Raw genomic sequence first — 12,794 nt, forward strand, 5'->3', positions numbered from 1 at the left:
CCTCACGCATGGTGTGGTTCCTGGTGGTGATGGCATGTTTCAGCAGAGTGCCTGTCGGTGTCAGAAGTCCAAACTCATGCTACAGGGGTTTCAGGACCACCATTGTGGGATCGAGTTAGTCTCTCGTCCACAAAGTTCGCCTGGTCTGAGCCCGATGGAATCCGTATGGGAGGCTACAGGGGTTCCAGCTCCGCGCTCACGAACCATCGGGTGTTAGGTAGCCCGTGTGCGTGGTGAGCCACACCCGAAGTAGCCCGCCGAGGGCCTGGCGAATCCAAGCCGCGCAGAAACACTGCTGTACCATGAGCCAAAGGCGTGCCAACGCGCGAACCACCGGCCGGTCACAATGTTTTGGTTCACAAGGAGACATGGGCTAGTCTAGAGGCTTCCCTGTATTATGGTCGTGAACCAAACAAACGCATTTACGTCATACGGGTTTTCTGAATATATTTAGCCATTTCCTCTCGGTCTTTTATATGATGTAATCTATCAAAGAACTTGATTACTCTCTGTACCATCAATTGGTCTTTCTACGCGTCCCTACCAATCCCTTATCCTTTCTGTTATTCTCATCGTTAGGTCTTTCCCTCCGCATCCAATCCTTCGTTTCCATGACTACGCTAGGAAGCCCTGTGGCACTTCTCTGCACTGCTCGCTTAAGACCTCAGTTTTTGAACCGTTATCACATCAAAGGACACATCTTACCATCATAATTTAAAACTGGTAATAGACGCTAATAGTAAACTTTACATATCGGAAACTCGATCCGCCAGGTTAGTCGAGAGCGCTAATGCGCTGCTTCCTGTAGTCGGGTAGGCACGCCGGCCTCGGATCGAATCCGCCCGGCGGTTTACCGATGCAGGCCGGTGTGCCAACTAGACTGGATGTGGTTTTTAGGCGGTTTCCCACATCCCACTGGGTGTATACCGGGCTGGCCCCACGTTGCCCCTCAGTTACACGACTCGCAGACATCTGAACACGTTCGCACTCTTCCTTGGATTACACTAGACGCAGACTGCTGGGGTACACGAATTCCGTGCCGAGGGGCACGGGTGGCGGCAGGAAGGGCATCCGGCCGCCATTTAACAATAACCTTGCCAAATCCGTTCCTAACCGTGCCGATCATGCGACAACACGGGGCAAAGGCACAAGCACAAGAAGAGGAAGAAGAAGATCAGACACATCAGACTTCAGCTCAAAATGTATTTGGTTTTTTTCTTTTCAAAGGTATTCCACACTATTTCAGCTCTTCTATTTATTTACTTTGCTGTCCATCCACTTGTTATCTTTAGGCGATATAAATGTGAAAAGTCACCAACTTGTTCTCCCACTTCAGTGTTAACTTCCACAGTTTTCTTTTCCATATGTCCGTTGTACATTATTTTATTCATATTAGTTAAGATCTCCTACACAGTTTCTAAGTTTACGTGCAGTGGAGGCAAAACGTACTTGTTTAGCAACGTTCTGTTGAGAGGTTCGCTCCTCTTCACCAGCTTACTGTGGAAACTCAGCTCTGGGTTGCTGAAAATGGTTTCGGTGATGTGGAACGCCTTGAATAATTCCTCTTTTTATTTTGTATTCCCCATCAACCTGATGAATTTGACAGAGACTGCAGCACTGTCGCACCTACCGTTCAGATGAAACTTCCTGGCAGATTAAAACTGTGTGCCGGACCGAGACTCGAACTCGGGACCTTTGCAGGAGAGCTTCTGTAAAGTTTGGAAGGTAGGAGACGAGGTACTCGCAGAAGTAAAGCTGTGAGGACGGGGCGTGATTCATGCTTGGGTAGCTCAGATGTAGAGCACTTGCCCGCAGAAGGCAAAGGTCCCGAGTTCGAGTCTCGGTCCGGTTCACAGTTTTAATCTGCCAGGGAGTTTCATATCAGCGCACACTCCGCTGCAGAGTGAAAATCTCATTCTGGCTACCGTTCATTTCTCTTACGTGTGTTTGAATCAACGACTCGTTACTGATTGAGTGTTAGTACAGACGTTGCTGAAACCTATATGAACCTATAACCTATAACCTGAAACCTATAATCTATCAATAGTAGGCAAAGCAGTGATTCACTCTCGTCGTTCCGTTCTACTGAGCTATTTCCAACTTGCAAATGGTCTACCGTGCCGTGCCATCACTTCCATTGTCATAGTGATGAGAGACAATGTGAATTGAAGCTGCCGCAAACCCGAAGGTACGTTAGAGCAGCAAAATTCTTTACTACGCACGGTCCTATTGGAGTTTGGACTCACTTAAGAGGGGGCGGTGGGGGTGGACCTGCACCTTAACGTGCAATGAGAAAAACGGTGCAAGTCGACATTTTTCACATCAGCGAGCATATCAAAGTGTGAAAGAAGTGTTAAGCGAGAGGTGAAGATCTTGGGACCGGCTATGGATAGAACCCGACATGTTTTAATCTGTAGTGTGCCCCTTCACCGCGGTGTCACAACTTGGTGCCTCCTAAAATGCTGCAGTACTTATCGTAGTTCCATTTCTTTACGACCCTTAACTTCTGTCTGAGACTTTGAACTTGGAGAAGGCAGGTTTGTTTGCGTGCGTGAGGTGAGCTGAACAGCAGAGCGCGCTCTGCCCGTCTACCTTGCGCGTCGGGCCGCCCGCCGCTCTGCTGCGAGGGGCGTGGCCCATTGTTGCGGCCGGCAGGCGCGCGCAGTCGCCGGCTTCGGGAGCTCGTAAATAAACGTGGGCTCACTGCACGCGCCCATTTCACAGCCATCGGTCGTGTAATGTCTTACGAAGGCTTGTAACATCTGCAGGAACACTCCCGCAAAATTAAGGTATTTAACGTTCATAGCTAAACACCCGTTCTATAGAACGAGTGTATCCACTCGACGTTAACGTTTGTGTCTGCTCAACAGTTTTCAATGTGAGGGATATTGCTGCCGCTTCAGAGAGGGACCGGTTTCACGTATTGTTGCATAAAACTAAGCGGAAGTTTACTTCCTGAATCTCCGGTGTGCTTAGTTTTCTGTGACCGGTCTCTCCCTGGGAAACGAGATAAACAAAAGAATTCGCGATACTCTGCAGCAAAGAAGATGGAAATTTACATTTTTGGTTCAAACTTCTAATAAAGCTTGGATGTATAGCGTCATTCCTACCCGTTGCTAGATGCAGAATTTCGATTAGTTCTACATGTATAAGCTGTTGATACTGTTTCCGGGTATGAAATGTCGTAAAGAGAGGGAGACAGAGAGGGAAATCCTCTACAAAAGGATTATTTCACAATTCTGTGACTTGAAATAGTATAGAGTCAATAGTAGGATGTCCGCGGTTGTATTGGTAGAGCAGCACATGGATGAGCTGTCAACACTAGAAACCACACAGCGCCAAACTGAGCTAACTGATTGAGTTACGTGTATGGAGCTCATTATGAGCTAAATTCTCAAGGTACTGTTAAAAGAGACAAAGAAGACAGTATATGGCATCATTGGTGTTCCAGTTGAAGAGTGGAAAATACGTTGGCTGGAGTGACACGAAACTGTAAATATTCTGTTCAGTGTGAGAAATGAAAGTACAAGAAATGAAAACGTAATCGTGGCCTAGGCGGCTAGTATCTGCACTCATTGTATGTTGCTCGTTTCCGATAGCTCGCCTCTCGGATGCTGATACGTTTGCAGGGGCGTCAGCAACATGTGTCACGCCCAGACCTGTAGCGCGAGTTTAGTGTCGTGGTTTCTGACAATTGCCACTGGACAAAGTTCCTTTCTACAGTCTCTCGTTACAGCTCGGTGGCGAACCAAACATCGCTCTTATAAGTAGGAAGCATTAAAAATCTAAAAAGAAATAAAATTACGCAAAACTACCTTTCTCTTAGAATAGAGAGAGTAAATTATTACCGTGAATTGTTCTACGGTTATGTTTTTTCTGTTGTACACGTCGCAGGCTCAGACCTGAAAATTCGAGCGCATTGTTTAATTATTTTAAACCGTGTCAGTTTGCTAACTGTTGTGGGTTTTTGATAGTTTATTTGGAGCGTGTTATATCTATATTCAGTAGCAAAGGAATTCAATAGATGCTAGGAAGTATATAATGAAAGGGTACTCTATATTTGCTCAATGATCAACAAATTACTTGTACCTACACATTCTTACTGCGTACTCTTTATCTGTATATAACAAATCTATGATTGGTCAATTTCAACGTATTCATTAGTATCGAGCGTACATTACCAATTTGAACGTATAACAGAGAATAAAATAAATAGTCGTATAATGGCACAGTTAAATCGACATATTCAGTGATCGATGTCCATTCTTAGCGACCTGATGTCAAAACAGAAATGTGAAAATAAGTTATCTGCTACATAATGTTAATTCACGCCACTAGTAATGCTTATGGGAGGTAAAAAAATCGTAAGGTGTAAATACGTAATGCAAGTTTCAAACAGGACGTAAACCGAACGAATTACAGTAAACGTGACAGAGGAAAATACAAAAATGTGACGGAAAGCGACTTGTCGGATCGATGTGTCACTTTTTGGGTGGAGTTACAAGTCGGGAATGAGATCTGGAGTTGCTGGAGAAACCACTTGTTAGCTTTCGGGAATGCAGAGAAGCGAGACGGGCTGCTGTCAGAGACAAGTGAGCGCGCACAGTGGTCAGCGGCGGCCGTCCTACCTGCGGGGGCGCGCGGCGGCGGCGGCGGCTGGCATGTCGCGTGCGCTGCTGCGGCGGGGGCGGAGCGGCGGCGTGGCGGGGCGAGACGTGCTGCCAGGTCGGCGCCGCGGCCGCTACTGACGGCCAGACGCCGCCGCCCGCCGCCCGCCGCCCGCCTCCGCCGCACGCGGCTGCGCCAGCGCCCCCGCCGCCGCCGCCGCGCCGGCAGGCACTTGTTGGACCCGCCCGCACGCGTCCCGGACTCACGCTGTCGCGGCCCCGTTACTTGTGGGCTCCTCCGTGACGTCGTAAGAACTGAGAGGGGATAACATTCGGCCAGCTTCAGTCAAAATATCAACACGTTCCCCTGCATAGGATGTTGGAAAACAAACTGCATCAATTGAAACTGACTTAGCACTGTGTGATACATAAATATTTCATCTTATTTACGAGATCCGCAGAATATATCCACAGAGGCAAAGATAAGCCACTACAAGGCAACAGTGAGGGATGCAGTATTATATGCTGCTGAGACGATGTCACTAGGAAGAAGTGGGGCAGAGCAACTAGAGAAAGAAGAGAGGAAAATACTGAGAAAAATACTAGGTCCCAAAAGAGGTGGAGAGAGGTGGATGCGAAGACCCAGGGAAGAATTGTACCGGAACATAAGAACAATATCCGGGGAAATCAGACACAAAAGGGCAAGGTTTCCTGGGCATGTAGTTAGGATGAGTAGAGAGTGTTGGAAACAACAGGGAGGACAAGGGGAAAGGCAGGAGCCAAGTGGGTTGTTGAACTTCGGAAGGACTGGTTGGAATTGGGGATCAAGGTCGAAGGAAAGGAAAACTGGAAGAACAAATATACACCGACAAATATGCCGGAGATCAATGACAGAGAAGAATACAGGAAAAGATTAGAGTGTCACCAGTGGAGCCGACAGGAGAAACGGACACTGAAGATCTCGGAAGAAGAACAGGAGAGAAGAAGAGAAAGAATAAAGAGGTTCTGGGAGAAGAAGAGGAAAATGCAGTCCACGAAGGGGCTACCCGTGAAACTTCCTGGCAGATTAAAACTGTGTGCCGGACCGAGACTCGAACTCGGGACCTTTGCCTTCTTTCAGGAGTGCTAGTTCTGCAAAGTTCGCAGGAGAGCTTTTGTAAAGTTTGGAAGGTAGGAGACGAGGTACTGGCAGAAGTAAAGCTGTGAGTACGGGGCGTGAGTCGTGCTTGGGTAGCCCAATTACTAGAGCGCTTGCCCACGAAAGGCAAAGGTCCCGAGTTCGAGTCTCGGTCCGGCACACAGATTTGATCTGCCAGGAAGTTTCATATAAGCGCACACTCCGCTGCAGAGTGAAGATCTCATTCGGGGCTACCCGTGGTGCTACAGAGGCCGTAACCCAAGAAGAAGAAGAAGAAGAAGAAGAGGTCCGCAGCTCTGACTTGAATTTACTCTCGCTTCCAGTTATGGTGTCCAACTAAACAGTCAATATGTAAGATGCAGCAGTGAACTATGATGCAGCTGGACCTATGGGAACACCTTTCTTATGTACTTTATAGAGCCCGTACAGTCTGGGAGAAACTCAGTGCGAATTACTTCATAATTTTGATTCAAAATCAGAAAATAACCTTTGCCCTTAATCGGTTGGACATGTAACATCACATCTGAATTTAATAAGGTCTTTTAAGAAGGACTTGGAAACATTTGGGACTAAGGAAACAATTAACTTTATCCACATAATCACGCTTGTTGAAAAGTACAATACTCTTCCCTCTATCGTGGCAAACGTACCTTGCTGTTACATAACCATTGTTTTCCAAGTTCTCTGTTAAGATTTCCACTGTTCGCTCTTCGACACTTTACCTTTTAAACTGCGTTAACACCACACTGTCAAAGATGACACATACTGTAAGTTCGTGTCTCCGTCATGTTCTCCATCGTTGTTTACAAACACTGTAACGTCTTTGACAACTTGTCAGAAAAATTTCTGACGCCCTTCCTGGTTTGAGATATATACAGGGTCGTCCGTTGATCATCACCGGGCCAAATATCTCACGAAATAATCGTCAAACGAAAAAACTACAAAGAACGAAACTTGTCTAGCTTGAAGGGGGAAACCGGATGGCGCTATGTTTGGCCCGCTAGATGGCGCTGCCATACTTCAAACGGATATCAACTGCGTTTTTTAACATAGGAACCCCCATTTTATTACATATACGTGTAGTACGTAAAGAAATATGAATGTTTTAGTTGGACCACTTTTTTCGCTTTGTGATAGATAGCGCTGTAATAGTCACAAACATATGGCTCACAATTTTAGACGAACAGTTCGTAACAGGTAGGTTTTCAAAATTAAAATACAGAACGTAAGTACGTTTGAACATATTATTTCGGTTGTTACAATGTGATACATGTAACTTTGAGAACTTATCATTTCTCAGAACGCATGCTGTTACAGCGTGATTAACTGTACATTCCACATTAATGAAATAAATGCTCAAAATGATGTGCGTCAACCTCAATGCATTTGGCAAAACGTGTAAAGACATTCCCCTCAACAGCGAGCAGTTCGCCTTCCGTAATATTCGCACAGCATTGACAATGCGCTAACGCATGTTCTCAGGCGTTGTCGGTGGATCACGATAGCAAATATCCTTCAACGTTCCCCACAGAAAGAAATCCAAGAACGTCAGATTCAGTGAACGTGTGGGCCATGGTATGGTGCTCCGACGACCAATCCACCTGTCATGAAATATGCTATTCAATACAGCTTCAATCGCACGCGAGCTATGTGCCGGACATCCATCATGTTGGAAGTACATCGCCATTCTGGCATGCAGTGAAACATCTTGTAGTAACGTCGGTAGAACGTTACGTAGGAAATCAGCATACATTGCACCAATTCGATTGTCATCGGCAAAATGGGGGCCAATTATCCATCCTCCCATAATGCCGCACCATACATTAACCCGCCGAGGTCGCTGATGTTCCAGTTGTCACAGCAATCGTGGATTTTCCGTTCTCGAATAGTGTATATTATGCCGGTTTACGTTACCGCTGTTGGTGAATGACGCTTCGTCGCTAAATAGAACATGTGCAAAAAATCTGTCATCGTCCCGTAATTTCTCTTGTGCCCAGTGTCAGAATTGTACACGACGTTCAAAGTCGTCGCCATGCAATTCCTGGTCCACAGAAATATGGTACGGGTGCAATCGATGTTGATGTAGCATTCTCAACACCGACTTTTTTGAGATTCCCGATTCTCGCGCAATGTGTCTGATACAGATGCGCGGATTAGCCGCGACAGCAGCTAAAACACCTACATGGGCATCATCTACATGTACATCTGTATCCATACTCCGCAAGCCACCTGACGATGTGTGGCGGAGGGTACCTTGAGTACCTCTATCGGTTCTCCCTTCTATTCCAGTCTCGTATTGTTAGTGGAAAGAAAGATTGTCGGTATGCCTCTGTGTGGGCTCTAATCTCTCTGATTTTATCCTCATGGTCTCTTCGTGAGATATACGTAAGAGGGAGCAATATACTGCTTGACTCCTCGGTGAAGGTATCTTCTCGAAACTTCAACAACAGCCCGTACCGAGCTACTGAGCGTGTCTTCTGCAGAGTCTTCTACCGGAATTTATCTATCATCTTCGTAACGCTTTCGCGATTGCTAAATGATCCTGTAACGAAGCGCGCTGCTCTCCGTTGGATCTTATCTATCTCTTCTATCAACCCTATCTGGCACGGATCCCACACTGGAGAGCAAAATACAAGCTGTGGGCGAACCGGTGTACTGTAACCTACTTCCTTTGTTTTCGGATTGCATTTCCTTAGGATTGTTCCAATGAATCTCAGTCTGGCATCTGCTTTACCGACGATCAACTTTATATGATCATTCCATTTTAAATCACCCCTAATACCTACTCCCAGATAATTCACAGAATTAACTGCTTCCAGATGCTGACCTTCTATATTGTAGCTAAATGATAAGGGATCTTTCTTCCTATGTATTCGCAGCATATTAAACTTGTCTACATTGAGATTCAATTGCCATTCCCTGCACCATGCGTCAATTCCTTGCAGATCCTCCTGCATTTCCTTACAATTTTCCATTGTTACAACCTCTCGATATACCACAGCATCATCCGCAAAAAGCCTCAGTGAACGTCCGATGTTATCCACAAGATCATATATATATATATATATATATATATATATATATATATATATATATAAATTGTGAATAGCAACGGTCCTAGGACACTCCCCTGCGGCACACCTGAAATCACTCTTACTTCGGAAGACTTCTCTCCATTGAGAATGACATGCTGCGTTCTGTTATCTGGGACCTCTTCAACCCAATCACACAATTGGTCTCATAGTCCATACGCTCTTACGTTGTTCATTAAACGACTGTGGGGAACTGTGTCGAACACCTTGCGGAAGTCAAGAAACACGGCTTCTACCTGGGAACCTGTGTCTATCGCCATCTGAGTCTAATGGACGAATAGCGTGAGCTGGGTTTCACACGATCGTCTTTTTCGTAACCCATGCTGATTCCTACAGAGTAGATTTCTAGTCTCTAGAAAAGTCATTATACTCGAACATAATACGTGTTCCAAAATTCTACAACTGATCGACGTTAGAGATATAGATGTATAGTTCTGCACATCTGTTCGACGTCCCTTCTTGAAAAAAGGGATGACCTGTGCCCTTTTCCAATCATTTGGAAGGCTACGCTCTTCTAGAGACCTACGGTACACCGCTGGAAAAATGGGGGAAGTTCCTTCGCGTACTCTGTGTAAAATCGAACTGCTATCCCATCAGGTCCAGCGCCTTTCCTCTTTTGAGCGATTTTAATTGTTTCCCTTACTCTCTGTCGTCTATTTCGATATCTACCATTTTGTCACCTGTGCGACAATCTAGAGAAGGAACTACTGTGCAGTCTTCCTCGGTGAAACAGCTTTGGAAAAAGACATTTAGGATTTCGGCTTTTAGTCTGTCATCCTCTGTACCAGTACCATTTTGGTCACATAGTGTCTGGACATTTTGTTTTGATCCACCCACCGCTTTGACATATGACCAAAATTTCTTAGGATTTTCTGCCAAGTCAGTACATCGAACTTTACTTTCGAATTCATTGAACGCCTCTCGCATAGCCATCCTCACACTACATTCCGCTTCGCGTGATTTTTGTTTGTCTGCAAGGCTTTGGCTATGTTTATGTTTGCTGTGAAGTTCCCTTTGCTTCCGCAGCAGTTTTCTAACTCGGTTGTTGTACCGCGGTGGCCCTTTTCCATCTCTTACGATCTTGTTTGGCACATACTCATCAAATGCATATTGTTCGATGGTTTTGAACTTTGTCCACTGATCCTTAACACTATCATCATTTGTTGTAGGTCGTGGGTGACGTTTCACATGTGGCTGAACACTTCCTGTTTCCTTAAATAACGTAGCTATCCGGCGATCCGACGAAGGGTCCGACACTTGGATGATGTCGTCCAGGATACCGAGCAGCATACATAGCACACGCCCGTTGGACATTTTGATCACAATAGCCATACATCAACACGATATCGACCTTTTCCGCAATTGGTAAATTGTCCATTTTAACACGGGTAATGTATCACGAAGCAAATACCGTCCGCACTGGTGGAATGTTACGTGATACCACGTACTTATACGTTTGTGACTATTACAGCGCCATCTATCACAAAGCGAAAAAAGTGGTCCAACTAAAACATTCGTATTTCTTAACGTACTAGACGAATATTAAATAAAAAAATGGTGGTTCCTATTTAAAAAAACGTAGTTGATATCCGTTTGAACTATGGCAGCTCCTTATAGCGGGCCAACCATAGCGCTATTTGGTTTCCCCCTTCAAGCTAGACAAGTTTCGTTCTTTGTAGTTTTTTCGTTTGTTGCTTATTTCGTGAGATATTTGGCCCAGTCACTATCAATGGATCACCCTGTATATATATATATATATATATATAATGGCATCCGTCCATCCTTGAGGGGATGATGATGTAGCATGCTTGGTTCAGAGTCTGCAGCGTCTGCTGTGGCTAAAAAGTCCCACTCGAGAGTGGCAGTCCCTACTGCAGTTTGGACATGTGAAATTTGAGGGACTTCGAACAGAAGCCGCTCTGTCTCTTCGCTTTGTCCTCTTCCTGATTTGTTCCTGTGTGCGTTCGTCCTCTGAGAGGTTGACGCCGTTGCGCACAGTTACTCGCCACTTGACACGGTCATCTGCAATGCTTTCCCAGCGGCTTGGGTTGATTCTGATCTTGGTCAGGTCTCTCTTGCAGACATCCTTGAAACGAAGATGCGTTCGTCCCACTTGCCTCACACCTTCCTGAAGTTCGCCGTACAGCAGCTGTATCGGTATCCGCTCAGGATCCATGCGCCTGACATGTCCCAACCATCTTAGACGTCGATGACTCAGGAGTGCAAAGATGCTGGTTGTGCTTGCACGATGAAAGACTTCGGTGTTGGGTACTCTATCTCTCCAAGAGATCTGAAGGATCTTCCGGAGACAGCGGAGATGGAAGCTGTTGAGTCGAGATTCATGCCTAGAAAGAGTTGTCCATGTCTTACAGCTATAGAGATGGGGTGCTTATAACACAAGCGTTGTAGACTTTTAATTTAGTTTTTGTGGTAAGCAGTCCGTTGTTCCATACTCTGTTTTTCAGTCTAGCCATGACAGATGATGCCTTTGCGATTCTGTTAATAAGTTCAGTGTCCATGGACAAGTTGCTACATATTGTGGATCCCAAGTAGGTAAAGTCATCAACTATCTGGAGAGGATTGCCATCAATGCTGATGGATGGAAGGTTGGTAGTGCTCTGCGCCATGATCTTAGTCTTTTGAAGGCTGATGAGTAGACCAAACTTTTCACAGGCATTTGATAATTTGTTGATTATATACTGCAGCTCATCTTCTGTGTTCGCTACTAGAGCTGCATCGTCCGCATATAACAACTCACGGATAGCGACTGTATTTACTTTGGTCTTGGCCTTGGGGCGAGCAATGTTGAAAAGATTTCCATCAGACCTCGTATGTAGATACACTCCCTCCTCACAGTCTTCAAAGGCAAATCTGAGCAGAAGGGAAAAGAAAATCCCAAACAATGTAGGAGCTCACACACACCCCTGTTTCACACCGCTATTAACAGGGAATGCTTCTGATGTTTTACCGTTGAAGCAAATTGTTGCTTGTGTTTTCTCATGGAAAGAGAGAATTATCTGCAGTAGTTTAGGTGGGCATCCAATCTTCTGCAACAGTTTGAAAAGCCCATTTCTGCTCACTAAATCAAACGCTTTAACAAGGTCAATGAAAGCAATATAAAGTGGCCTCTGCTGCTCACGACATTTCTCTTGTAGCTGTCTTAAGGAGAAGATCATATCTACGGTTGATCGGCCGGGCCTGAAGCCACACTGAGATTCTGGGTAGATTCTGGAAGCTAAGATCTGTAATCGCATTAGGATGACTCTTGCATAAGCTTTTCCGGCTACACTTAGTAATGAAATGCCTCGGTAATTGTCACAGTCACTTCTGTTCCCTTTCTGTTTATATAGAGTAACTATCCTCGAATTCCGCATACTCATCGGGACATAACCTTCTTCCCAGCTGGTTGTGATAAGTGAATATAAATGTTTGAGAATAACAGACTTGTTGTACTTAATAACCTCTGCAGGGATCCCATCTTCACCTGGGGCCTTTCCGTTAGCAAGAGAATCTATTTCTCTACTAAGTTCTTCCATAGTAGGCATTGCATCTAGTTCTTCCATAACTGGCATTTGTTTGATGGCGTCACATGCATCCTTGCTAACTTCATTCTCGACTGCATACAACTCGAGGTAGTGTTCAACCCAGCGTTCCATTTGTTTGCCTTCATCAGTACTGACTTCACCCGTCTTGGACTTCAGAGGAGCTGTTTTTCTGACAGTTGGTCCAATTGGTTTCTTAATACCATCGTACATTGCCTTAGCATTCCCAGAGTCGGCCGCTTTCTGTATACCTACACATAAATTCAGCCAGTAGTTATTTGCGCATCTCCTGGATGTTTGCTGTGCCCTGTTCTTTGCTTTCCGTAGGTCATCTCGAGTTCTTTCATTTGGGTTTCTTTTGTAAGCAAGCAGGGCTTTCCGTTTAGCCTCAGTGACTGGTTCCATTTCTTCCAAA

Source organism: Schistocerca nitens, chromosome 4 (assembly GCF_023898315.1).
Source record: "Schistocerca nitens isolate TAMUIC-IGC-003100 chromosome 4, iqSchNite1.1, whole genome shotgun sequence".
In the NCBI taxonomy this organism is placed as follows: Eukaryota; Metazoa; Arthropoda; class Insecta; order Orthoptera; family Acrididae; genus Schistocerca; species Schistocerca nitens.